A 27,573-nucleotide genomic window follows, 5' to 3' on the forward strand; every position below is an offset into this window, starting at 1 on the left:
CTGTAGAAATACAAGGTATGAGTAGTAGTTGTCATATATGCGCAGTTAGTGCTTTTAATTTTTCTTCACAGGTGCCCTAGGAGGTAGGAAGTATGGGTATTCTGCTAATTTTACAGAACAGAAAACAGAGGCTTGGAGCTATTAAGACACTCACTCACAGATGTACCATTAGAAAGAGACAGAGCATGTGTTCACAGGGACAGCTTTTGGAGCACAGGCCAATCCTCCACTACAACCCACCCATCTATGAAGAAGCAACTCAGAACTTCCCTCAAACTATAGCTGAAATATGGCAAACTATCACCACAAAAGTTCTGGGGTGAGGGAGAGTGTGAGGCATGGCAATTACCTTTTTCAACAGCTTGTCTTAGCTAGGTTTTTTGCACTAGTACATATAATCAAGGGATACAAGAGACTTCTTTCCATTTAATAGAAAATGTAGGTATGACTGCTCTTTATTTGTTCAGGAATAGAACTTTTGGCTAAGTCACAGCAAGCCCATAGTTCTCATTAACTATTCAAATATTTGATTGTAAGCCACTTAATTTTCTGTTCAAACCAGCAGAAATAAATAAAAAAAAAACCACTGAACAGTTTTTTCCTTTTAAAAAACTAATTAATGGGCAACACCAGAACACTTACCTGACAGTAAAACACATTTTCCTACACATATACATAAATAATCATTCCTGAAGTGTAGCTAAAAATGGGTTCTTCGAACTCCTGGAATCTTAAAAAGGAGATGCATTAAAAACAGAGGGTAATTATTTTGAGAATACTATATCCTTTTGCAAAATGCTGTACTAAAACAACTTAGATGACTTGAGGCCAGTCGGGGAACTTAGGTTTGGAATTGGGGGTGGGAGGGCAGAAGGCATTGTCCACCTGGATCCCATTTGAATAGGGGTAAGGTACTTCCAATTTTGTGTATTGTACTTATTGAGTGTTAAATGAGAGACTCTTCAATGGAAGTGGAGTGGAATGGAATAGAAAGTGGAAATTCTTAGGTGATGCATAAAGATAGGGTGTCAGGTGTTTTGCATAAAGATACCAAGGCAGCTTGCATTCTGGGCCATCTCCAGTCCTCCTGATGAATATCTGGCCACTGGACCCAGATGGCTCTGAAGGAGGAAGTGAGGCCAGTGACCTTGCACAGCCCTCCCTCACTCAAATCAAAATCAGCTGCAAGTCATGTCATCATTTCCCTGATGTCATGGTCCTCTTTGAAAACAAAGGGCAAACACATCAAGGCAGGCAGGTGTCGGTTGAGAGATACTGATCAGGAAGACCAGAGTTCAAATCCAGCCTCAGACCATTATTAGCTATATGACCCTGCACAAGTCATTTAATCTCTGTCAGCTTCAGTTTCCTTATCTCTAAAATGAGGATAATAATAGCACCTACATCCCCAGGGTGCTTGTAAGGATAAAATGAGATAATATTTATAAAGTGCTTTGCAAACCTTAAAGTATTATATAAGAGCTAGCTATTTTTTAAAATGGTACAACTGAAAGACCACTGATCTCTGGGGTCAGACGGCCTAATTTCAGACCCCTTCTCTGATACTTAATATCTATATGACCTTGAACAAGTCACAACCTCACTGGCCTTGGTTTCTTTTTCTTGAAAATGAGGGGTTTAGACTAGATGGTCTCCTTCTACTTCCAATTTTGTGATCCTATGAAAATATATTGTGTAGGCATTGAGATCAGAAAAGGGGAGAAGGGGCTGTAGAAATCATTTTCAACACAGAACAAATGTTTCTTTCCAGTTCAGCAAAGAGCTGACAATAACCCCCAGGAGTATAATAAATACTGTGAACAGGCACTTTCAGGAAGTCAGAGGTCTGGGACAGCCTGAATGAGCACAATCTTATATTTTAAGTCCAACCGCAGAAAAGCCTCAAAATTGTCGATTTCAAAGAAATCTACAGGGCTACAAACATTAAGTGATTCTTATATTCCTATGATATAGAAATCACTTTTGTTTTCAGACTCTCCAAGTGATGAATTAATAATACATACTTTAGATATGACACATTATAATTTACAAAGTACTTTACATACTTTATTTCATCTGGCCCTAACCCACGGCAAACCAATCTTGTAAAGTAGGTGGCACAAGTAGTTACCCCCATTTTGCAGGTGAAGAGACTGAAATTCAAAGATTTTAAGTGATTTAGGTCACAGAAGATCGAGGATTTGAACCCAGACCTCCTAGCCTCTGAATCCAGTGTTCTTTCCACCCCTCAAGGCTCTCTCTATAGTTTTTCATTTAAGTCAACAAGCATTGATTAAGCACCTACTGGGTGCCAGGCACTGTGCTAAGTATAGATAGAGGCAGGGTCCTCAAACACATTTTTTTGCATTTATTTCACTGAGTTTGTTGCTGATTCCACCAGCATTTATTCTGCTTAAAGAAACCACTTTCCTAGACATTGGTTATTAGAAAAGCTTAATCAGTGATTGAAAGTTCTCATTCATTTTCCCTTAACAAGCCAACAGATGGTGTTATCTGGTAGCACAGAAATCCCAGGCCAACCTCCTCTCCCGCTCTGGTATTGAGTGTAATTATTAAAATCAGGTGGATACGTAGGAATCCTATAAGCATCCTACAACTATTAGTATCCTTTCAAAATCCCCTTGAATTTTATGTACATTTAGGCCTTTTGAAATGACTATTTCTCTATAGAAACATTTCTCTGTGTGTGCTAGCTAGTCGCTAAAAATCAAAAGATCTGGTAGTCCCAACTCTGCCATTCACTGGCTGTGTGATTTTGGACAAGTCACTTAAGCTCTTTGAGCCTCAGTTTCTGTATCTATCATACGGGCATAATAATACTTGTACTAATTTATTCATAGGATTGTTGTTGGTATCAAAAGATATATGGTGTATAACGTGGACAAATACAGGGTGTTCCTAAAGTCTGGACACATAGGAAAAAATGCATATTTTCAAGAAATGAAATGAACGAAATTTTCAGCAACATTTTATTTAATTGGAATATTAACAAATAACATCTTCAATATGATTTCCATCATTTGTGATACAAAGGTTGATGCGCTTTGCAAGATTCACATGAACTCAATGCAATAACCACCTTGCCATCAATTTTAGCACATCCACCCTTTATGCATTCAATCAATTGTGTTGCATCTGTGATTTTCATTGAGTACACTGTCTCCTTTAGCATACCCCAGAAAAAGAAGTCAAGGGAGCTAAGGTCTGTTAATATTCCAAATATTTCCAAATATGCATTTTTCCTATGTGTCCAGACTTTAGGGACACCCTGTAGAAAAATCGGATTTTGAGCTGGAAGGGTTTTGGAAATCAACTAATCTGACCTCCTCATTTCACATTTGATAAAACAGGCTCAGAAAGTTAAAAGTGTTCTGTGGCCATAAAACATCATACCAATGTGAGTTATCATCATTATCATCATCATTGGGTTATTTCATTCTTCTTATCCTTTGTCATCGTGGAGACAGCTAGGTGGTGTAGTAGATATAACTAGAACTGGTTTCGGGAAGACCTGAGTTCAAATACAGTCTCATAGGCTATCTTTGTGTTCTGTCTGCCTCAGTTTCTTCATATGTAAAATGAGGATAATAATGGCACCTACTTACCAGGGCTATTGTGATCGAATGAGATAATAATTGTAAAGCGACTGGCACAAAGTAAGTGCTGTGTTTTTGTTGTTGCTTAGTTGTGTTCGACTCTTTGTGACTCCTTTTTGGGTTTTCTTGGCAAAGATACTGGAGTAGTTTGCCATTTCTTTCTTCAGTTCATTTTATAGATAATAAAAGCTATTATTATCATCATTATTGTTATTGTAGCAAACAGGAAGGAAGACATGAACTTGGTCAATATTAGAAAAATTATAAAAAGACAAACAATAATTAATTCCAACAGTACATAAACAACAGACGTAAAAAAAAAGATTCCTACAAATGCTATCTATGGTACAAATATGCTCCTGATATCTAAGCCACATAAAGACATAGAAGAAAAAGACTTACTGAGACGATAGATGAAATGCTTGACTATAACACTAATAATAGCTCACATTTATAGTGTGATTTAGGCTTACATTCTAATGGAGAATACAATAAAAATACAAGATAAATAACAGACGTATACTGAATAAATGCTAAGGAACTTGGGAAAGAGGGAGCTCTAATGACTGAAGGAGTCCTGGAAGGCCTCTTGAAGGAGGTGTCGCTTGATATGAGCCTTGAAGGGACCAAGGGGTTACAAAAGGCAGAAGTGATGAGAGTTCCCCAGGCATCTTGTGCAAAGATATGATGCTGGGAGATGGAATATCATGTGCAAGGAATAGCAAGTAGGATGGTTTGGGTTTAATGTTGAGTGTGTGAAGGATAATAATGTATAATCAGCTTTGAAAGATAAGCAGGAACTAGATTGTGAAGAGCTTTAAATGTGAAACTGAGGAGTTTGTATTTTATCATAGAGCTAATTGGAAGCTGAAAGCTTCTTGAGCTGGCAAATGACATCTTCAGAACTGCATTTTATGAATATGAGTTTGGAGCTATATGGAGAATGGATTAGAGGAGAGGGAGTGGAGGCAATGAGATCAATTAGGAGGCTATAACAATAGTAAGGGTGGGGGATGGTGTGGGTTTATAATAGGGTCATGGTAAGTCTGTATCCCAAAGGGATCAAAGAAAAAGGAAAAGGACCTATACCTACAAAAATACTTATAACACCTCTATTTGTGGTGGCAAAGAATTGGAACTTGAGGGGATGTCCATTAACAGGAGAATGGCTGAACAAATTGTGGTATATGAGTGTGATGCTATTATGCTATAAGAAATGACAAGCAGGATACTTTCAGAAAAACCTGGAAAGACGTCTATGAACTGATGCAAAGTAAAGTGAGCAGAACCAAGAGAACATTACACACAATAACTGTAATGTTGTTCAGTGATCAACTCTGAATGACTTAGTTCTCAGCAATACAATGATCTGAGACAATTCTGAAGGACTTGAGATGAAAAATGTCAAAGAAAGAACTGGTGGAGTCTGAATGCAGGTCAGAGCATACTTTTTTAAACTTTATTTTTCTTGGCTTTTTTAAGTCTATGTTTTCTTTTGCAACATGACTAATATGGAAATATGTTTTGCATGACTGCGAATGTATGATCTATAGCAAACTGCCTCAAGGAGGAGGGGAAAGAAAAGGGGAGGGAGAGAATTTGAAACTCCAAATTTTAAAAACTGAATGTTAAAAATTGTTTTTACGTGTAATTGAGAAAAAATAAAATAGGGTAGTGGCCATATGAGTAGAATAAAGGGAATGGATTCAAGAGATGTTGTGGAAGTAGAATGGACAATACGTGCCAAATGATCAAGGAATGAGGGAGAGTGAAGAGTTGAGGATGACTTTGAGATTGTAAAACTATATAACTGGAAAGATAGTGGCACCATTGGAAAAATAGTAGGTTTAGGGCAGAAAACAATTTCATCTTTGAACATATTTAATTTGAGATGCTTATGGGAGATCTAAATGGAGATGTTCAAAAGGCAGTCGAAGGTGAAGGACTGGAATTCATCAGAGAAATGTATGTATATATAAATGTATGCTATGTAAAGATAAAAGTAAGATGATAGTTGAACCATGGGAATTGATGAAGTCACCAAGAGAGAAGAGGGCCAAACACAAAACCATGAAGCATACTCTTCAAAAGTGTTGGGGCATGGATGATAACTCTGCAAGAAAGACTTGGAAGCAATGGTCAGATGGGTAGGAGGAAACCCAGAAAGGAGAGGCTTCATGAAAACCCTGGAAGCAGAAAATGAGTAGAAGGAGAAGATGGTGAGTAGTGTCAAACGGTGCAGAAAAGTAAAGGATGAGGACTAAGAAAACGCTAATAGAATTATTAAACAAAGGTACCCTGGAGAGAATAGTTTCAATCAAGTAGCCAGAAGCCAGACTACAAAGGGTGGATAAGTGAGTGGATTGTGAGAAAGGGGAGACAAGGAGTATGGATGGTTGTTCCCCACACACCCCCACCCCCCACACCCCTCCCTGGAAATTTGATTGTGAAAAGAAGGAAAGATATAGGATGATAGATCAAGTGATTGGCAGAATCAAGGGAAGTGCTTTTAAGGATGAGAGGCATTTAGAATGTGATTAGGGAGCAAAGAAAAAGCCTGTGAATAAGGAGAGGTTCAAAAATAGGAAGAGAAGATGATGAAAGGGGAAATCTCCCAGAAGAGATGGAAGGGCCCAAAAAGAGTAGCTGGCATTGGCAAAAAAGAAAGGTCACCTCATCCTCTGAGACTGGAGCAAAAACTGGATGATGATTTTGAAGTGATTTGAAGTGTGCAATTGCAGAGAAGAGGGAATTTACATAGACGGCCTCAAGTTTTTCTGTAATGTATGAGAAATACCATGTTGAAAAAAGGAGGGAAAGATAATATAGGTGTTAGAATAGTTCAGTGATATCAGAATTGTTGTATAAAGTAGATGCATAGAAAAAGAAGAGTTTTATTTTTTCTTTGCCTTTGCTTCTCTTCTTTTCTTTCTTTTTTTGTCTTATTGCTATAGCTAGCTTTTCTAGCATTATGATAAACAACAGTAGTAACAGTGAAGATGCTTGCATTGGAAAGGCCTCTAGTTTATTCCATTACATATAATGCTGGCTCTTGGTTTTAGATGGATACGACTTATTGTATTAAGGAAAGGTCCATTTATTTCTATGCTTTCTTGTGTTTTTAAGAGAAATAGGTATTGGATTTTTTTCAAAGCTTTTGCAGCATCTCTTGATATAATCATGAGATTTTTATTGTTTTTGTCATTGCTATGGCTTGTCATCCTTGCTGTACAAGGGACCTAGCTTCTTTCCCCACTCTAGACTGCTTCTGATAGATTTGTCACTCCTGGCTCAAGATGACTTCCTCCTTCCCACCCCCAAGTAATATTAGCTCTTAAAAATGGAGATAATGATAGTTATTATTAGCTACAATAGCTACCATTTACGCAGCACTTTAAGGTTCGCAAAGTGTTTTACACATATTAGCTTATCTTGTCCTCGTAACTCTTTGAATTAGGTGCTGTTAATATTCCCATTAGACAGATGAAGAAACCAAGGTTGATACGAGATGAAGTGTCTTGCCCATGGTAACACAACTAATGTATAAATCAGGATTTGAACTCAGGTCTTCCTAATCCCAAGTCCAGTGCACTTTCCAGTGTGCCACCTAGCTGCCTGGGAAACCAGCAAGTAGTCTTCCTTCTGTGTTCAGAAGTTTAGACAAAAGCAAAAACAATTATCCCCTCCACAGTAAAAACAGGAATTTTGGATCATATAAATGGCTCGCACTGACTAAAGACTGTATTCTTGTTTTCCTGTGATTTTACACTCCACGAAGCATTTGGGAACCATATGGGGGAAGGAGTGTACGATGATATTATTCTTTCTATTAGGTTATCTCTTAAATATGCATGCAGGCCCTCTGAAGAGTTTCTAAAACAAGAAGCATGATTCCTTCTAAGGCTTTTGAATAAACTTCCCCTTTTCATCACACCCGAGGTGTCTCATCTTTAGCTAGAATTTGCTTCCTTGCATACTCCAGCTGAAATGGGGGTTTGGTTTTAACAAGACCTTTGCAATACCCTTTCAGGAAATGGAGCTTGCATTGTTCCGATGTGTAACACAGGTCACAAAAACATACATGATGGGAACTTTAGCTTCTGCTTTCCAGCTCCTGCAAGGATTTTTTTTTTCACATCCATGTGTGTGGTGACTCATTACCATTGACTTTGCCAGTGAGAATAAGAACATGGTTGGGTAGTCTGGGCAACAAAAGAGATTGGTTACCATGATGTGTTTTCATTTTTCTCTTTGTTTTGACTTTTCAATGATGCAAACATTCCCACTGGGTTTCCACCCGATGTTTTCTTTGCGTGGCTCAAAATAGCCTCTCTAATTACAACATTACATACCATCTTTGTGTGTGTGTGTGTGTGTGTGTGTGTGTGTGTGTGTGTATGTATGTTTTAAGAATAGACCCCAAAACACTTAATTCAATTCAAATAGATTCATTTAAATTCAACATGCGACAGCATGGAGCTGCATAAAGAGCTCTGAACTTTGGATGCTGAACTTGTCATCATTATTTCCGAGTTTGTATCCCAGCTCTGCTGCTTATTGCCAGTATGACCTTGGATAGATAACAAAATCCTGTCTGTGCCTCAGTTTACAAATCTGTTAAATGAGAGGGTTGATCAAGATAACTTAGTTCTAGATAGCTCTAAATCTAGGATCCTGTAATCCTATAACCATTTCTAAGAGCCTACTGTGGTACCATAGACGATTTTAAAGGAAATAAAAATAGAAGATATGACCAGTGCCTTCAAGATACTTCTACTCTAGTTGGACAGATATAGCAAATACACTTAATACGGTTAATAACAATATGAAGCATGACACGATTAAATATAAAAATAAGCGTTATAGCTAATACCATGCTATGGTATATTATAATGGAAAGAACAAGAGTTTGGGGGTCAGAAACTGGATTGGAGTCCTGACTGCCACTATTTCTGTGTGACCTTGGACAAGTCACCTAAATTCTATAAGCCTCAGCTGCCTTCTCTTTAAAGTGAGGGGGTTGAATTATGTGGATAAGCTCAAAAGTCCTTTCCAATATGTCTATGGGATTTTAAAGAAGGGAGAAACTAATATAGCAACCAGGTAACTTAGTGGACAATGCGTTGTAGTGGGACTCAGGGAGAACTAAGTTTGAATCCTGCTTCAGACACTTACTCACAGCTGTGTTACTCTGGTCAAGTCACTTAACCACTCTGTGACTCAATTTTCTCATTTGTAAAGTGGACATCATAATAGCACCTACATCACAGGGGTGTTGTGAGGACAAATTAGTTAATATATGAAAACTGCTTTTGTAAACATTGAAGTTTTTCATTGATCCATCAATAAACATTTATTAAATGACTACTGTATATTACTTACTTACTGTGGGCAGCTAGGTGGCATAGTAGATAGAGCATTAGGCCTAGAATCAGAAAGATATGAGTTCAGTTCAGCTTCAGACACTTACTAGCTGTGTGATCCTGAACGGAGGATTGATTGGAGTGGGGAGAGACTGGAGGCAGGCAGATCCACCATCAGGCTATTACAATAGTCCAGGGTGTGAGATGATGAAAGCCTGCATTAGAGTCAGGACAGTGTCAAAGGAGAAAAGGGAGTATATTCAAGAGATGTTGCAACAAGATTGAAAACCCCCAAGTTCACAACTCTACAGAGCATTTCTGCCCTGTAGAGACTTAGCACATACATTATGCAGCGTTTACCATCTCAGGTTTTTCCTTTTTTTTTGAGCCTGTGTTTTGTTATTAGCACATTTTCCTGTTAATTGAGCTTCCTAACATAATAAGCAGGGCAGGCAACGATCCTGTTGTTACTGGAAAACTAGTTTTACTTTGTTTTTCATCGTTGAATCCAAGAAGGCACTTACAAGAAACTTATTCACTTCAAAAGGGGAGAAGGTAAAATAAAGAAAAAAGAAACTTTAATAATATCCAATATATATATATATCAATAGGATCTTTTCATCTTTTGTAAAAACATCTCTGGGGACTTCAACAATTGTTTGCTGCCCAAAGTAAGGCTAAATATGTGTTTTAACTTTAAGCTTAGATTCTTAGCAGTTCATTGGTTGATTCCACTTGTTAGAAGGTCTCAAACTCAAGAACAGAAAGATATTAACCTGAAATTCTTTACAATTAGTCCATTTTAATGGACATAAATCTCAACAGACCTTTGGAAAGAAGTGCAAAATAAAGGCCTACCTGTCTTCCCATATTTCTAGGGTTAATTCACAGGAAGAGGGCCAACCTCTGAGTCAAAAAACCTCAGGTTCAAGGTTCAAGACCTGCCTCTGATAACATTCTAGCAGTATGACTATGGGCAGGTGACTCAACCTCTCAGCGCTATGGGCTTTAAGTTACCATCAATAGGGGGAATTTCCGCACTCAAAGGTGTTTTTTACACCAATAAAATCACAGGATCAGAACAAAATTTAGAGGATAACTTAAAAGATGTGGCAAGGATCTCAAGTGGGGCAAGGTCACACAGCTAATAACTGGCATCCTCAAACCCAGGTCTCCTGACTTCAGGTCCAGTGATCTCACAGATGATCATAAGACTGATAATAAGAGAGACAAATGACTGAGACCTAGAGACCAGGTAGATTTAAGAGAAGGAGTCAGAGTGAGGGGGTCAGGAAAGACATTTGGGAGAATTTACAATGGACAGTAAGAAGAGGACCTTTCATCAGAGAGATAAAACACTAGGCAGCAGACAAACAGATGATCAGGTAAGAAAAACAAGGGATAGACAGTTTCAGAGGACTCATGATGAAACATGCTATTCACTTCCAGATTGGGAGGTGAGAGACTCAGAGTATAGATTGAAGCATATTTTAGGGTGGGGCATGGCTAATGCAGAAATTTGTTTTTATTGATTATACATATTTGCAATACGTTTTGTTTTTCTAGGTTTCTTGATGGGTGGGGGAGGGGAGAAAATTCAGAAATAAAAATAAAATTGAATTAAAAAATTTGGGGCTACTGCAGGCAATAGATGGAAGGAGGATCAAATATAAAATGAAGATAGGAACAGCAATTGTTTCTATTTTGACCAGAAACCCTAAAGGTCTTCCCTTCCCAGATTGATTTTTTTTTTGACTAGGTAAAAGAGGCCATTCTTTGCCTCATTTCTTACCTAGCCTTAATCACTGAATGAGTGTTGCCTCAGTCAAACTGAGTTATGGGGAAGACCTTAGCTTAAAAAGACCATGGTCTCCTACTGCATCTGGGACCATCTCTAGTCATTCTGATCTATATCTTGCCACTAGACCCACATGGCTCCGGGGGAGAGAGTGAGGCTGGTGACTTTGTATAGCCCTGCCTCACTTAAATCCAATTCACTTGCAAGTCATGGCATCACCTTCCTGATGTCATGTTCCTCTTTGAGAATGAAGGACAAATGATGAATGTAGGAAATCAGTCTGGAAGGTTCAGAAGTTGACAGTAGGGATCCAGTCATAGGGACTGGGATACAGGGGATAAGAGCCCTGTGCTTCCGAACCAAGGTGGGAACTCATGTACTTTAGGGTAGAGTTAAAGGAGGGAGTAGGAAACCTAGTTATTAAAAATGGGATATAAGTCCAGGGACTTGGTCACAAGTAACCTGTTAGGCAGGGGTCACATTACTGGAAATGGAGTATCCAATTAGAGTGGGGCCAGGAGCAAAACTGGTGGTTTATGGCTTCTTAAATCCCCTCTGATAAGGAAAAGATAGTTTTCAGGGTCTGGGTTGGGTCTGAAATTAAGAATACAGGTTAAATGGTTTCCTGGGGAAAATAAATGGGCTTCAGAGGGAGGGAGGCAATCGGATTATTTCAACAAGATAGATAATTGGAAAATAGCATTTATGACAATTTAAAGCAGTTTGTCATAAGGAAATGACCAATTTCAGACTTGGAGGAGCCCATAAGATATCTCTGAGGATATGACATTTTAGTGCAAGAAAATCTCATTAACCTGGACTTTGAATTCAAAATTTATGCACATACTGAGGTGTCCTGGCCTGAAGTATAACTTTGTATGAAGGCTACATGCATACATTTTGTAGTAATAGAGCCCCACTAACAGTGGTGGAGCACATAAAAGTTTTAAAATAAATCTATTAGCTTGCCTTGATGTTTTTTGCTAGCTTGACCAGTCTGTGACAGGGAATGCAGGAATTCTGGAGAGTTCCAGATATGTCCTTCTGTCCTCAGCTGAGTCAAGACAAAAATAAGGAACATAAGCTCCTTGAGGGAAGGAACTCTCTTGTTCTTGTTAGTTGTGGCCCCAGCCCCTAGCATGGTGTCTGACACATATTAAGTGCTTAATAAATATTTTCTCTATCTTTCTATAATGCTCACTCTTCCAGTAAATGTTTCTTTGTGCTGCCAATGCTGAAAAGCAAAGAAGTTTCCATACTGGCCACTGACAAAATGCTCTGTTTGGCATTCAAGGCCCTGCATAACCTAGCCCCGCTCCAACCTTTCCAGTCTTCTACCTTACTCCTTGAAATATACTCTTCAATCCTATGACACTGGCCTCCTGCCTGTTCCATGAAAACACACTCCATCCCTGGGAATTTTCTCTAGCTGTTCCCCATGCCTGGAACACTCTTTTTCCTTTGCACCACCTACTGACCTCCCTGGCTTCCTTTAAGCCCCAAATAAATTCCTACCTTCTATAAGAAGCCTTCTCCAACTCCTCTTATTTCTGGTGCCTCTTCTTTTTTAATGACTGCCTATTTATCCTCTATGTAGCTTATTTTGTGTATATTTGTTTGCACGTTGTTTTGCCCCTTAGATTATTAGATTGTAAACTCCTTGAGGGCAGGAACTGTGTTTTGCTTCTTTTTGTATCCCTAACACTTAGCACAATTCCTAGCACATAGGGAGTACTTAGTAAATATTTGTAGACTAACTGCCTGGACAGGTTGGTTGTGGCAACCCAGGAGGGTACTAACTAGGGCTCTAAGGATTTACTCCTAATCCCTGGCAGAAATTGCCAGACCTAGGAATTCAATAATATTGTGTTCAAACAAATTACTACCACCCACCCATGACTTAGACCACATTCAAGTTTCTGGCTGTGCTGAAGCACTTTAGCTTGGGCCTCTGGATCTGGCCTGAGCTGTATTAAGAGTTGTGACAGATCTCTGAAGAGCTGTCTATGATGCGCTGTAAGATATAGTCACTGTCAAGTCTCTCTGTCAGTTGGTTTAGCTTAATTGTATTTTTTTGTGACAAGATTTTCTTTGTGACAAAGGAAGGATCATTGGCTGTAGGGTGCAGAAGGAGGGGAGGGATATCCAGAAATTACTATGACACCAAAGTAAGAGGCATCAATAAAACTTGAACGACAACAACAACAAAACCCTGATTGTATTCTGGGGAATGTTTGCAGACTTGTAGGAAGCCAATGAGTGGCTTTGGGAGAAAAATTCTCCTTTAGCCTACAAATCTAGGTGACTGGAAGAATGGTGGTGTTCTCAATAGCAGTTGGGAAGTTGGGAGGAGGAATGGGTTTAGGGGAAAGATAGTGAGTTCTGTCTTGAACGTTTCAAGTTTGAAATGCCTATGGGACATAGAGGTTGAAATGTCTAGAAGGCATCTGGAGACATAAGACCTGAGCACAGGAGGGATATGAGGATATGTAGCTATGAGAGTCATACACACAGAGATGACGTTGAATCCATAGGAGCTAAAGAGCTAACTGAAAGTGTATAAGAGAAAAGAGGGAAGGACAGGGTCAGGGACAGAGTCCTCAGATAAACCCATGCATAGGGTATGAGATGAGGATGGAGAATCTGCAAAGTGAATTCAGAATGAGCAGCTAAGCAAGTAGAAATATACCTACGGCAGTACAATGTCAAGGGAAGATTATAAGCCTTAATGCTTTAGGAAACCAAGAGAATCAGTTAAGGGTAAAAGCAAGTTTGAGAGTTTGCCCAGAGTGGACGGAGTTGAAGCCTTTGGGAAAAAAAGTAGTTTCTTGTAATCTAGTGAATGCTGATGAGGATACACTAGGAGAGAGGATCTACAATCCTAGTCACAGAAAGAAAAGATGAATCATGGTGGCTGGAACTCCCTGCTAAGTTAAATAAATAGGTGGGAGGTATGCTTTTCTTTCCAGGGCATAAATCCAAGATATGATGGAGAGTTTCCTGAGATTTATCAAATATGACAATTATTCTAGTGATTGTTCTGGGACAAATGGATCGACGATGGACAAAAGTGATCCTGATTTTAAAAGAAGAAAGAAAGAAGGAAAAGATGGACAAAAGTGGTCCCTATTTAAAAAGAAAGATGGACAAAAGTCCTGATTTCAAAAAAGAGAAAGAAAAGAAAAAATGAATTTTTAAAACAATTTTTGAAAGTAGTTTAAAAGAGAAATTTACAAACACAGAATAGGAGGAATAGTACTCACTAAGAGCCATCATGGGTTCATCAAGATCAGGTCATGTCAGATTAACTTCATTCTCATTCTCTCTCTCTCTCTCTCTCTCTCTCTCTCTCTCTCTCTCTCTCCATCTCTCTCCCTTTCTCTCTTTAAGGAAGGGCAATAAATAGATTAGTTTGCCTGGATTTCAGCAAGTCTCTCATACAGTGATTGTAGCCAAGATTGAGAGATGTAGGCTAGAGACTCATTCAATGACCAAAGAATAGTCATTAAGGGATCTCTGTCAAATTATCTAGTACAGTGCCCCAGGGTTCTGCCCTTGATCTTGTGCTATTCAATATCTTTATTCACTGACTTGGATGAAGCATAGAAGGCCCATTTATAAAATTCAGAAATAATACAAAACTGGGAGGAATAGATAACACATTAAGCAATAGACTCAGAATCCAAATGATATTGACAGGCCAGAACAATGGACAGAATTTATTCAAACACTGAAATGGTCCTATTATCACATTGGTGTGGGTAATTTTTCCAGTGATACAGATCATAATCCTGACATGCCACTTGGTACCCTGTGTGATTTTTGTCCATGTTCTCCCATAAGTTTGATGCTAGAGTCATTCTTCACTTTCTCTTGATGTCACAAGGATGCTAATGGAGGACATGGCCGGTCCATTGGTCAGCCCTGACTTTAGCCATATAACAAGCCCATATTATTTTTGACTCATCCATATCTTTGATTATATCATTTGCACCACTTCTCTTTGATAAGAATATTAGAAGTGAACAAGAAACCTTTCATAAATAATATTCTGCAGTAGACCACATCTTTACCATCACACATTTGAATGAGATAGAGAATGTGAATCATACTGTACTTTTTGATTGTTCTAATAAAAGCATTTGATTGGTTAGAAGAAAATGCTGCTTTGAAGACTTTCCAATGAGGTGTCTCCCACACATATGTCAAAATTACACAAAATTCTTTGATAAATGTAACAATAGAGATAAGCTTTTGTTATCTGTCCAGTGATCACTAATATTAGGCAAGACATAAAACAGAAAGAGATAGGATTGCCAAAGGTGACATGGAGGAGATCCAGCACAGAGTCTAAGTTTAGAAGGGATTCCCAAAGGATGATGAAGTTCTCCTTATGTTCCTAATTGCAGATAGCAATGGATAGAAACTAATAGGATGGAATTAAAAAGCAGCAAAATCCTGAACTTGCATTAAAGAAGAATCAATTGCTCAAGTACAGGATATAGGAATCGTGGCTAGATAGCAGTACCTGTAACAAGGCTCTGCAGTTGTAGACTAAAAGTCCAACATGAGTCTACAAGGCAATATGTTAGTCATAAAAGCTAATGCTATTATTCTGGGTTATGTTAGCAGGCACAAAGTGTCCCAAACAAAGGAGGTGCTAGTTGGGCCACATCTCTTCTAGGTACCACATTTTGGTAAGGCAATATAGAGAGCATTCGGCAAGGGCCTACTTGGATGGTGAATGGGCTTGAAAATCATGTTTATGAGGATTGGTCAAAAGAACTGGAGATGTTTTCAAGTTTCAATATAAATTCACCATAAAGTACTTTTGTAGCTTCCTTCAGATTATTCTCTTACAGAAAGAACCAACAATGAGGTATGAATAACCCAGTCGAGTTCATCGCATATAAGACACTATATTATGCCTTAAAAAGCAAAGCTAATAACCACACTTTGTGTTTAGATTAACGGAGTATGCTCTACGCCAGGTTTAAATACCATGGAAGACTCAATAATGGAATTTAAAATGGCAAGAGGATGATTAATTGTCTCAAGAAAGATGAAAAAAGGGGAAGTTTCAAAGAAGGCCCACTTTAGGTGTGGGTGGACAGAAGGCTGGGACACAGGCCAGATGAGGACACACACAGGGTGAATGCCATACTGAGCTACTGAAATGGGGAAACTGATGTACTGAAAAAGCACAAAGCAGGGTAATTATGCTTATTTTACTTCACTGGGATGTTTGGGTGAAGAAGTAAGTTGGGAAGGGTAGAAATAATAATAATACATGGTTCACATTTATATAAACCTTTAAGGTTTACAAACACCTTACATACATTGTCCTGTAGTAGGTAGGTCACTGGACTTGGATCCAGGAGGAACTGGGTTCAAATCACAACTGAAACTACTAGAGGGGTGACCTATCAATCAGTCAACAAACATTTATTAATCGCTTACTTTGTGCTAGGCACTGTGCTAAGCAATGGGGAAACAAAGATAGGTAAAAACACGGTACCTGCCCTGAGGGAGCTCACATTCTAATGGAAGAGACAACTTGTAAATCCAGGCAAAGATCCTGGAGTGGTTTGCCATTTCCTTCTCCAGCTCATTTTACAGATGAGAAACTGAGGCAAACAGGGTTAAATGACTTGCCCAGGGTCACACAGCTAATAAGTGTATGAGGCTAGATTTGAACTCAGGTTCTCTTGAGTATAGGGCTGGTGTTCTAGTTGTTGAGCCATCTAAGAAAAGGAGCGTAACAGGGTCCAATTTATGCATTAAGAAAATCACTGCGGCAACATGTGGAGGATGGGTTAGACAGAAGATGTAGGGACTAAATAGATTAGACTGGATGTAGGGAGATAAATTTGGAGACTACAGTAATAGTGCAGATGAGATGTGCTGAGTGCCTAAACTAGAGTGGGTTATTTATAAATGGAGAAAAGGGGGTTGATAGGGGAAAAGTTGTAGAAGCAGAATAAATAGAACTGGTGATGAAGAAGACAAAGGAGAGAGAAGAAACCAAGGATGACTGCATCTGTGAACCTGGGTGACTGGAAGCATGGAGGCACTCTCAGATGAACTAGGAAATTGAAAAGAAGAGTGGGTTAAAATGTCCTCTAAGTTCCTTCCAGCTTTAACAGTCTATGATTCCCTGGGTGGTCTGATCCTTGTCTGTTGTATCATCTACCTCCTCTGTTATTACAGGTTTTCAGTCTGAAAATAAAACGAATGCTAAAGTTCCTTGGTTTGGTACGTAACATTACTGATTAAAGAAGACCAAAGGCATTTGGGGGAAATAAAATTGCAATTTTATTATCTTTGGATGTCAAGGGCCAGTGCCCTCTTCCCCACCAAAGCTCGGCCTAAAGTTGAAGCCAAATACTTGTCTCTTAAAGAAGCGCTCATGAGATGAGGATTCACTCCCAGGGGAAGTTTCGTTTCCATTGTTTCTCTGAATAACTAGATTTATCTTGGCTTCCATTGTTTCAGGGAATGCTTTGATTGCTGCATACTTTCCGGATAAAGGCACAGGGAACTCTTCCAAAATATCAAGGAGCTGCATGTGTCTCTGTTGCCCACTTGGACCAATCATAATCATTTTCAGCTCACAATTCAAAGGGGTTATGGGAAAAGCAGCGGAGCTGAAATAAGTCTTGCAATAAAAGAAACAAATCAACATACTGGCAGGTCTCTCCACTCCAGTCTATTGAATTAGAACCCGGGGGGCACATTTTAGGCTGTGTTGTCTCAAATCACTTCACCTCTCTGTGAGCCCCAGGTGCCATCATTTGGTTGGATTAGACAGGCCGCTGAGGTCCCTTCCAGCTCAAAATCTATGACACTACATACTATGATTCACTGAATGTGGCACGTGAGTCTCGCAGAGTCTTGTTACACATAGCATGCTTTTATATGGAACTTTAAGGTTTACAACCTCGCGAGAACCCTCTGAGAGGGTTCCAATTTCCAGATCCTTATTACCCTCAATTTACAGATGAAGAAACTGAAACTGGGAGAAGTTAATTAAGAGGCTTACCCACACTCACGTAGCAAAGCAGGGTTAGAGCTATAGCTTTAAGGCTGATGCTATTTCCTGTTGCTATGGTTAACTTAGCTTGCCTATCAGAGGCAGAAAAACCTTCTGGGAGGATTGCGATAGCAGCTTCATCATCATTGATCAGGGGAGGGAGGATGGGCAATCTCTAGTATTTGCATGATAACTTTGTTTAGGCTATTGTGCATGGCCATATTCAAACTTTTATTAATATAAAAATCATATATTGCCTGTCAAAGATATCAACAAAATTTTCAAAAATTGTACCATGAACTCTACACCAGTAAAAGCAGCCAACATACACATATACATACACACACACACACACATATATGTTTTCATGACAATCATGTGAGGTAGGCATTATAAAGTATAACATAAGAATAAGGACTGCACCCCTACAGGGAACTTAGGAAAAACTTTAACCATTGCAGGTAGGTCTTCACCTTCTGTACAATTCATTGTCTTAATAATTTGCCTAGGAGCACTAAGAGGTTAAGGGCGCCTAGGCGGCACAGTGAATAGAGTTGGCTGGAGTCATAAGGACCGGAGTTCAAATCTGGCCTCAGATATTTACTAGCTGTGTGACCCTGGGCAAGTCACTAACCTTGTTTGCCTCAATTTCCTCATCTGTAAAGTGAACTGGAGAAGAACAAGGAAAATCACTCCAGTGTCTTTGCCAAGAAAATTCCAGATGGGGTCAGAAAGAGTCGCACACAAATGAAACAACTCAACAACTGAGAGGTAAGGTAACTCGCCCAATGTCACTCAGACTGTACATATTAGAGGCAAGACTCGTACCCAGGTCTTTCTGATTTCAAGCCCCTCCTCTCTCCACTATGCCAGCTTGTTCTCTTATTGCGAATAGTATTTTTTCCATTTTAAAAATAATTGATCAAGATAAAACATAGTAAGGAATCATAGATCTAGAGCAAAACGCAGGGGCTAATGAATGCAAACCCCTCACTTTACAGAAAAGGAAACTGAGACCCAGGAAGGTTAAAGACCACATAGCTCATGAGTATCAGGGGCAGGATTTGAACTCAGATCCTCTGACTCCAGAGACAATACTCATTCTACCATACCACATTAGCTCTAATACCAAAAATGCTGCAGAAATGATTCCTTTAAGGTCAGCTGGTAGTTGAGTAGCCTTAGAAGTATTTCTTCAGATGCCCGATAGCTATGGCCACTACTGAGAATGGCTCTCACTCCTGTAACACTTCAGTGGAAATTACTGACTTCGATTAGCTGATAATGGCACCATGCTGCTTTCACTCAGGCCATCCACCTCACTGCCCTCTCACAACTTTCATATAACTTGTTCTAACGTTCTGATTGGTGAGGTTTTACCTCATAGTGCACATTGATCTGCCCTTCCCCCTTATGCACGTTCCATTTATGTTTGTCTTTTTTTACCCATTAGAATGTAAGCTCTTTGAGGGCATGGACTACCTTGCTTGTTTATATACATATGCATGCATGCACAGTTATGACAACTACTGCTCAGGCTTTGTATCTCCATCTTTTAGTACGATGAGAGCAGCTCAGTGGCTCACTTGGATGGAATGCTGGGCCTGAAGTCAGGAAGACCTGAGTTAAAATCTGCCCTGAGACTCTTACTAGCTGTGTGACCCTGGGCAAGTCACTTAACCATGTTTGCCTCAGTTTCCTCATCTATAAAAAGAGCTGGAGAAGGAAATGGCAAACTACTCCAGTATCTTTGCTAAGAAAACCCCAAAAGGGGGTCACAAAGAATAGGACACAATGCCTGGCACATAGTAAGCCTTAATCTCTCTCTCTCTCCCTCTTCCTCTGTCTCTGTCTCTGTGTGTCTGTTTGTCTGTCTCTCTCATGATCTCTGGGATCTTTTGGGTTGTGCTAGCAAAATGATGAAATAAGGTACAGTAGCTGCGATCTCACTACCTTTTAGTAGACAAATACAGATGTACAGGCACAAATGAAGCAAAAGACATGTAGTGAGCACACGGTTTGAGTTTGTTTTTCTCCATTCCTCCCAGAGATGGTAACAAAGAGCTAAAGTGTTCTTGGAAAAAATTTTAAAAATCAGCCACCCAGCATTTAGCTTCCCTGTTCAAGTGTGAGTGGAACAACACATTTGGGAGGGGCATTTATTGATTAACTTTCATATAACTTGGTATTCTAAGGCACTAAATGCTGAATTAATTTGCACTGGCGCCTTGAGGATTTCCTTAATCGAGCAAATGCTAATGAGTGATAATGTACTTATAAGAGTTGAAATCCTAGAATATAGCGAGAAGGCTGCTTTGAGGCCTATCTGCTCTTAAGGAAGGTAATAAAATCAACTCTTTTTTCTTTTAATGTCTCTTCCTGTCTCATCTTGGCACTGCCCCTTGCCATACTCTCTATTCCTGTTCTTTCTACTAATCCTTAATTTAAAGGAAAAATTTCTATTAAAAAAAACCACACACACCGTCATGGATTGTTTTACTTTCAACATCTGATTAACAGTGACTATTGTTATAATATGTATGTTATGTAGTAGTACTTTTATTGTAGAACTCAAATTCAATGTCTTTCCACTATTTTTTGGATTTGCATTATTCCTTCCTCATCTTTCTTTCTCCTTCTTGCTTCCCTAGTCTCTCATGTTCTTGCTCCCTTCCTTCCCAGTGACCCAATTTCTTTTATTCCTCTTTTTCACTGTCAGGCTCTCACCATCACTCTTCCCCATCGTTTCTTTCTTTTTTTTTTTTCCAATTTGTCCCTCACTTTTTCTTTCTTTCAGTCAATCAACAAGTATTTATCTGGCTTACCATGGCCTAGACAGTGCTAAGCACTGTGGATACAAAGAAATGCAAAAACCAATCAAGGAGCTCACATTCAAGCGAGGGACACAATATGCCTACATTCTTTTCTGCAGGGCCTATAGAAGAAATGGGGCAGCTAGGTGGTACAGTGGATAGAGTGTTGGGTCTGGAGTCAGGAAGACCTGAATTCAAACCCAGCCTTAGACCCTAGTTGTGTGACCCTGGGTGAGAACCCTGTTTGCCTCAGTTTCCTCATCTGCAAAATGAACTGGAGAAGGAAATGGCAAACCTCTCCAGTATCTTTGCCAAGAAAGCCCCAGATGGGGGTCACAAAGAGTTAGACATGACTGAAAGTGACTAAGCAGCAAATAGATTGGCCTGCGCTTTATGGGGGAGGTGGCAATGTATCAAACTACCTTCCTCTTCTCCTCTTCCCCAGGGACCAGTGTCTGTTCTTAGTTCTCTTTGGGTCTGGGATTGGTCTCTGGTGTGAAAAAGAGCTCATACAAGTCTTTCTGTTTTCTTCTATGTTGTTTTTGTTCAGTTGTATCTGATTCTTTGTGACTTCATTTGAGGTTTTCGTGGCAAAGATACTGGAGTGGTTTTTCCATTTCCTTCTCCAACTCATTTATGGATGAGGGAACTGAGACAATCAGGGTTAAGTGACTTGTCTAGGATCACACAGTTAGTGTCTGAGGCTGGATTTGAACTCAGGTCTTCCTGACTCCAGGCCCAACACTCTATCCTCTGTACCACCTAGCTGCCCCATTTCTTCTATAGGCCCTGCAGAAAGGAATGGTTCCTACTTATAACAGCCTGAGTCAATTGGATCATCTCTCATCAAGTGAGACTCCTCACTTCAATGGGAATGGGTCAATGAGCATGTTAATATTCTCTATGAAGGTGAAACTTTACGAGAGCTAATGGATCTACGGACTCAGAGAGTTGCTGGTGGGTGAAGTGGCTGAGTCTATGCACTTCTAACACTATTCTTTGGGGTTTTTTTTTGAATGGCCTCCAAAACACAGTCACTTCTAGGGTTTGGCTCAGTTATTTGGCTCAGTGTTCTAGAACTAAAGCTCAGTGGCTTCCAGACCTGCTATTGTCTTATGATCAAAGTAGGGTTTTGTTTTGTTTTTTTTTGCTCTGGGAAACAAGACTATTGTGTGTCCCCACACCCAGGCACACACCCACCTCTTGAGTGGATGATTAACAGGCCATGGGGAGTCATCAGGGTAGCTAGGATAGAGCACTGGGCCTAGAGTCAGGAAGAACTGAGTTCAAATCCATCCTCAGATACTTACTAGCTATGTGGCCCTGGGAAAGTCACTTCACTTTGCTTCAGTTTCGTCATCTGTAAAATGAGCAGGAGAAGGAATGGCAAACGACTCCAGTACCTTTGTCAAGAAAACTCCGTGTATGTGTGTGTGTTTATACACATACAGAAAAAAATACCACGGGAGGGGAAATAGCATCTTGATGATTCTCACATGGAGAATCAACCCAACCCAACAACCTCTTATGGAAGTGGTGGGCTAGCCATGCTCCTTCATCAATCAGCTAAAGGCCATGAACCTGCAGGTCAGGGCAATATGTTGCAAAGGGGCGTGTAGCAGAAGCGATCTTGGTGTCTATGACTGGCTTGTGTTTCTTTAAATCTTTCTAAAGAGAAGAGAATTGGTACTTTCTGGATCTTCTTCAACATATGACTGGTTCACTGTTTCCAGTCAAGATGACTACTATGGCATGTGTCTTTTGGTGGTCCAACACCCTGTGCCCAAGGCACCTTTTGTTCTAGATTGTTATAGAGTAAATTGGGAGGACAAAGCTTTTAAAATATTTAAGCACTGGATTATTAAACATTAATCTGTGAGCTAAAAGTTTCATTGTGGTATTCTCTTATGTTTTGTACATTAACCTGAAAGTCTTCCAAAGCATTTATTTAGGTATTTTTTTTAAAGGATTAAAGTTGAAACTAGCAAAAATCCAACTAGCTAACCAAAATAAACAAAAGTGAATATTGCATTTTGGGGAGGGGGATGAATAAAGCATTTTAGAGAAATATCAAAGCATTACACCAATCTGCTGTTTGAAGAATACAAAAGAAAGAAAGAAGGAAAGAAAGATAGAAGAAAAGAAGGAAAGAAAGATAGAAGGAAAGAAAGAAAGAAGGAAAGAAAGAAAGAAGGAAAGAAAGAAAGAAGGAAAGAAAGAAAGAAAGAAGAAAGGAAAAAAGAGTGAGCAATGGAACTTGGGTTCTAAACCTTGTTCCTTCACTAACTTGCAGTGTTATTTAGGCAAATCAGTTAACCATCATAAGATTTAGAGTGGAAAGGGTTCTAAGACTTTATCTAGTCCACTTCCCCCACCTTACAGATGTGGCCCAGAGAGGAGAAACAACTTATCCATGGTTACATAGGTACTAAGAAGCGGAGCTAGGATTTAAACTTAGGTCTTTGGATTCTAGATCCAGTGTTCTTTCTACTGTCTCAAATTTCTTCTTGGTATCTATTTTCTTTATTTTAAAAATGGAAATAATAATTTTTGCCCATTTTGCATCACAGGTAGTTTTGAGAATCAAAAGAGATTTTGTTTGTTGATGTTTAGGACTAGACCTATAATGTCATTGGTATAGGAAATCGCCAATAAGAAACTCCTTCTATCAATGAAAATCAGTTCCAATCCATAGTCTTAGAAAGTTGCCCAGAGTCATGTAACCGATATTTGTCAAGGGCAGGACCAGAACTCAAATCTTCTTGACTCTTAAGTTGGCTCTCTATCCATTATGCCATAATGTCTCTCATTTGAATATTAAATGAGATGATAGTCTGTGAAAGTAGGCTCATAAGATCATAGATCAGGACCAGAAGGAAGCTTGGAGGACATTTAGAAAGTGTCATTTTATGGATGGGAAAACTGAAGCCCAGAGAAGAGAATGGATTAATTCAGATTCACAATCAGCGTGCATCAGAACTATGCAAAGTGTGAGATCCTTGTAAAGGAGGACATTTGGGGAATCTATGTACCTACAATACTTGGAGTTTCTACAAAACTGAAAGTTCCTATTAGGAGGGAATTTTTGAACAGTCCCTCACAGAAAGCTTTGTGCAAGATTCACAGCAGTGAGTCACCAAGTGCATACTCTGCTTGGTTATGTATTCTTTCAGCATGTAATGTTTATAAAATATTTGAAGTCGTCTTATGAGTCAGGCCGATATGCGGAGTCATGGTGGCAGAGGCAGCTAATGGAGGCAATATTGATGGCTTAATAAGAGTGGAAAAGCAGCAGTAGAGATGAGAACAGTGTCTATATGTAGAAGACAGATCAAGCAGATTTGGCCTCATGTTCCTGAGCTCCTGCATCCCACCTGGACCCGGATAGGTGCTACAAGGCACAGCCAGAGGATTCAGTTCATCTAGCTCAAGCAAACAGGGCTCTCATCCCTGACAGACCCAGAGGGAAGAAAGATGATCAGGCAGCATAGCTCAAACTCCAAGCTGCCACACCAGTGCTGTGAGATCCATTCCCTATTGTGTTGGGAACACAGAGGAATTGGAAGTAATTTAACTCTTTATTTCCCTTGGAGGAATGGGAAGTGGTTGCCGCCTAAGATGAGAAGAACGTTTAATATCAGATTCACTTTCTGGTTCTTTCCTTGTTATGGCATTTTGTTAAAGGTCTTTTGTTTTAAATTCATATGTCATGTCTTGTTCTGGCAAAAAGTCATTGAGTAGGGGCTCTTAACTGTGGATTTGAATATATGCTGACCCAAAACAGCCCATCTAACCCTATGATGTAGTAATGCAGCCCAGATTCACTGTGTATCTATAATCTAAAAGCATTATTAGACTTAAAGGAATACACAGGAAACAATAACTTCCAATGGATCTCCTTTTAAAAACAAAGGGAAAAGTATAAGACTTTCAGAAAAACAGCAACAATCACCTGTTAAAATGATTCGTCCCTTGAAGTCTAACTCCCTCAACTCTATTAGCTCTTGAGCCCTTATCTGATTATGCTCCAAGTCAATTGATGACTACTCCTATGAGGAATTATAGTGGGGAGTTGGGATGTTAGAACTTCACAGAAATCTAAAGTAATTCCTTCTGAAAAAAATATTTAGGGTTCCTACCTTACTCAATTATATTTCATCAGTAGTTCAGTTGGGAGAGCAAAAAGCTCCTTCATTTTTATTTTCTACCAATGTAGTCTTTATATTTAAAACAATTCAATTCGGACATTTTGACTGAAGGATAGTATATGCTAGGTGCCAGGTAAGGGATAAAAAAAAGATACAGCCCCTACCATCACCGAGCTTATAATAGAGAGAAGACTCACTCAGATAATTCTAATATAAGGTAAAATGTAAAAGTGTACTGATCACTGTATCTATGCTATTTGGATTCAGAGGAAAATTAAAAGCAAAGGGGCCAAATGAATAGTTCAGGTACAGGGGCCTAGTTGGCTAATCTAAATCCCCTAGCTGGGAATACACTCTCAAAAAAGAGAGAAGCATATTCCAGAAAGGAAAGGTCTTATCCCCCAAATCCTTGACACTCCAAACAGTTCTACATCAGAAACTGGCATGATTTTTGTCAATGGCAATGACATTAAAGAGGAGGTACTGATATCTGCATTGCTGCTGTACCCTAAGGACTATGGGACTCTTCCATCTGACTTGTAGCCAAAACCTTCTACAGGTATTGTCTCTCCCATCACAATGTGATCTCTCTGAGGGTAGGGACCGTCTAATGTTTCTATTTGCATCCCCAGCACTTAGCCCAGTGCTTTGCCCATAGTTCGTGCTTTATTCATTCATTTATTCATACCCAGTCACTCATTTATTGGATGAGCAAGCTGTTTGAAAGAGGCTTCCAGTGACTGGAGTGCTGCTTTCCCTTAAACCACATCTATGGATTTTTTTATCTTTTATTTTTATTATTTTTTATCTTTTATTTTTTAAATCTACGTCTGTGCATTAAATCCTGAAGGAAATCTTTCTGTAAGTATTTAGTTCCAATGAAATATGAACTTTGCGTACTGTGCACAGGAAAACAAACCTCACAGTCTTGTCCTATTGCACCACAGAGAGGGGAAAATTGCTCGTTGCCCACTCCCACTCTGGGATGCAGTTTTTACTTATGCCCAATAAGGGCCTGGGACAGAGTAGACTAATTCAGACAGTGTTTTTGTTTTTAATTAATGGATATCCTCTCTTGCAACATTTTCTACTTAGCTCAGATGCATTTTATATACTAGCTCCAGCCAAATTATTATCATTATTATATGGTTGTAATAATATGGTTATTATATTTAGGTGCAGATCAAAGGGAAGAAGATTACATGATCTGCTCGAGCAGAAAGAATGGCTTTGAGGAAAATCCCTGTAAGCCAGAATTTCTTGAAGCCTTTAAATGCACATAGAACCTGCCCTAACAATATGGCAGAGAATTTAGGCCCAGGTCCATAAGCACATGACTGAAAATCATTGGCCATTAAGTGGGGTGAAGTTTTTGCTCTATTACGATGCTTGCCACTAATAAGGAAAAGTTTCAGGAAGTTGTGGAGGTAGAGAATGTTCTTTCATTTAAGTGCAGTTTAGCAGCCTGAAAAAAATGCTGTCTTATTTAAGAAAAAAACATCTTAAAAAATAAAGAAAACAACTTGCCCCACTTCCAGTTCTAGAACCACAATCAAATCAGTCTGACGCTGAACATTGCTATTAACTTTCCGAACCAAACTATCCCGCCCTCACCATCTCCTATATGTCTTGTCTTCCACTATTAAAATCTAAGCTCTTTGAGGGCAGGGACATCTTTATTTTTGTATTTGCATCTACAGTGCTCAGCAAAGTGCTTGGCACAAAATAGGTATGTTTAATAAATGCTTCCTTCATTTGTCCTTTTGTTCATTCATTTGTTCAATTTGTATGAATACTCCCTCAACCCATGCAAACCCAAATCCCTTCACACTTCATTCTGACCTACTCTTGTTCTGTGCCTTCTCATATCCCAAAACACTGGAGGATTTCCTGTGGTCCTTTCAATACTTGACAAGTGGAAGTGAAACATGCAAGCTATATAAATGTTACCCCTTGCTCTTGCTTACCTCCTTGTCTGATCATACATACCCTAGAATGACTTACATGAATCAATACAAAATGAAATAAACAGAACTTGGAGAACATTGTACACAGCAACAGTAATACTGTATGAATAACTTAGCTATTCTCAGCAATACAATGATCCAAGATGATGTCACAGGACTTATGATGAAAAATGCTCCAGAGAAAGAACTGATGGAGTCTGAATGCAGATAGAAACATACTTTTGAAACTTTATTTTATTTTTTATTTTTATTTTTCTTCTTTTTTGTTTGTCTTTGACAACATGACTAATACGAAAATATGTTTTTGTATGATTGTACATGTATAACCTATATCAAATTGCTTGGCTTCTCAAGGAGTGAGGAGAAGGATGGAGAGAGTTTGGAACCTAAATTAAAAAAAAGTTAAAAATTGTTTTTACTCGTAATTGGGGGAAAATTAAAATATTAAGTAGAAAAAAGGAGATTGTTCCAGTAACAAGCAGCTTAGGGTCATTAGAAACACTGCTCAACTGCCTGTTTGCAATCTGGCTTCATCTCCTTTCTCTATTCATTTAAATGTCGATCCAGATCACTGTCTATCTGAAATAACTGTCCAAGATAACACATAGCTGGTTTTCACTTAAGTGGATTGGTGGAAAGGAATTCCTGCTCTGTATACTGTATATGTAGGGAGTTGTGACTCCCAATTGTTGGGGAGAATGATGAGGCTACCATACTGTTTACCTCCGTGTTGAATTTTTAATGTCTTTTTGTCCTAGTACATAGTCACAGATCCTTTTTTAGTGTCACTATGCTGATAGACTCTACGTGGCGCCCTCCCAGCTACACCTGGTA

The sequence above is a fragment of the Trichosurus vulpecula genome, chromosome 7, assembly GCF_011100635.1.
Source record: "Trichosurus vulpecula isolate mTriVul1 chromosome 7, mTriVul1.pri, whole genome shotgun sequence".
NCBI classification, from domain to species: Eukaryota; Metazoa; Chordata; class Mammalia; order Diprotodontia; family Phalangeridae; genus Trichosurus; species Trichosurus vulpecula.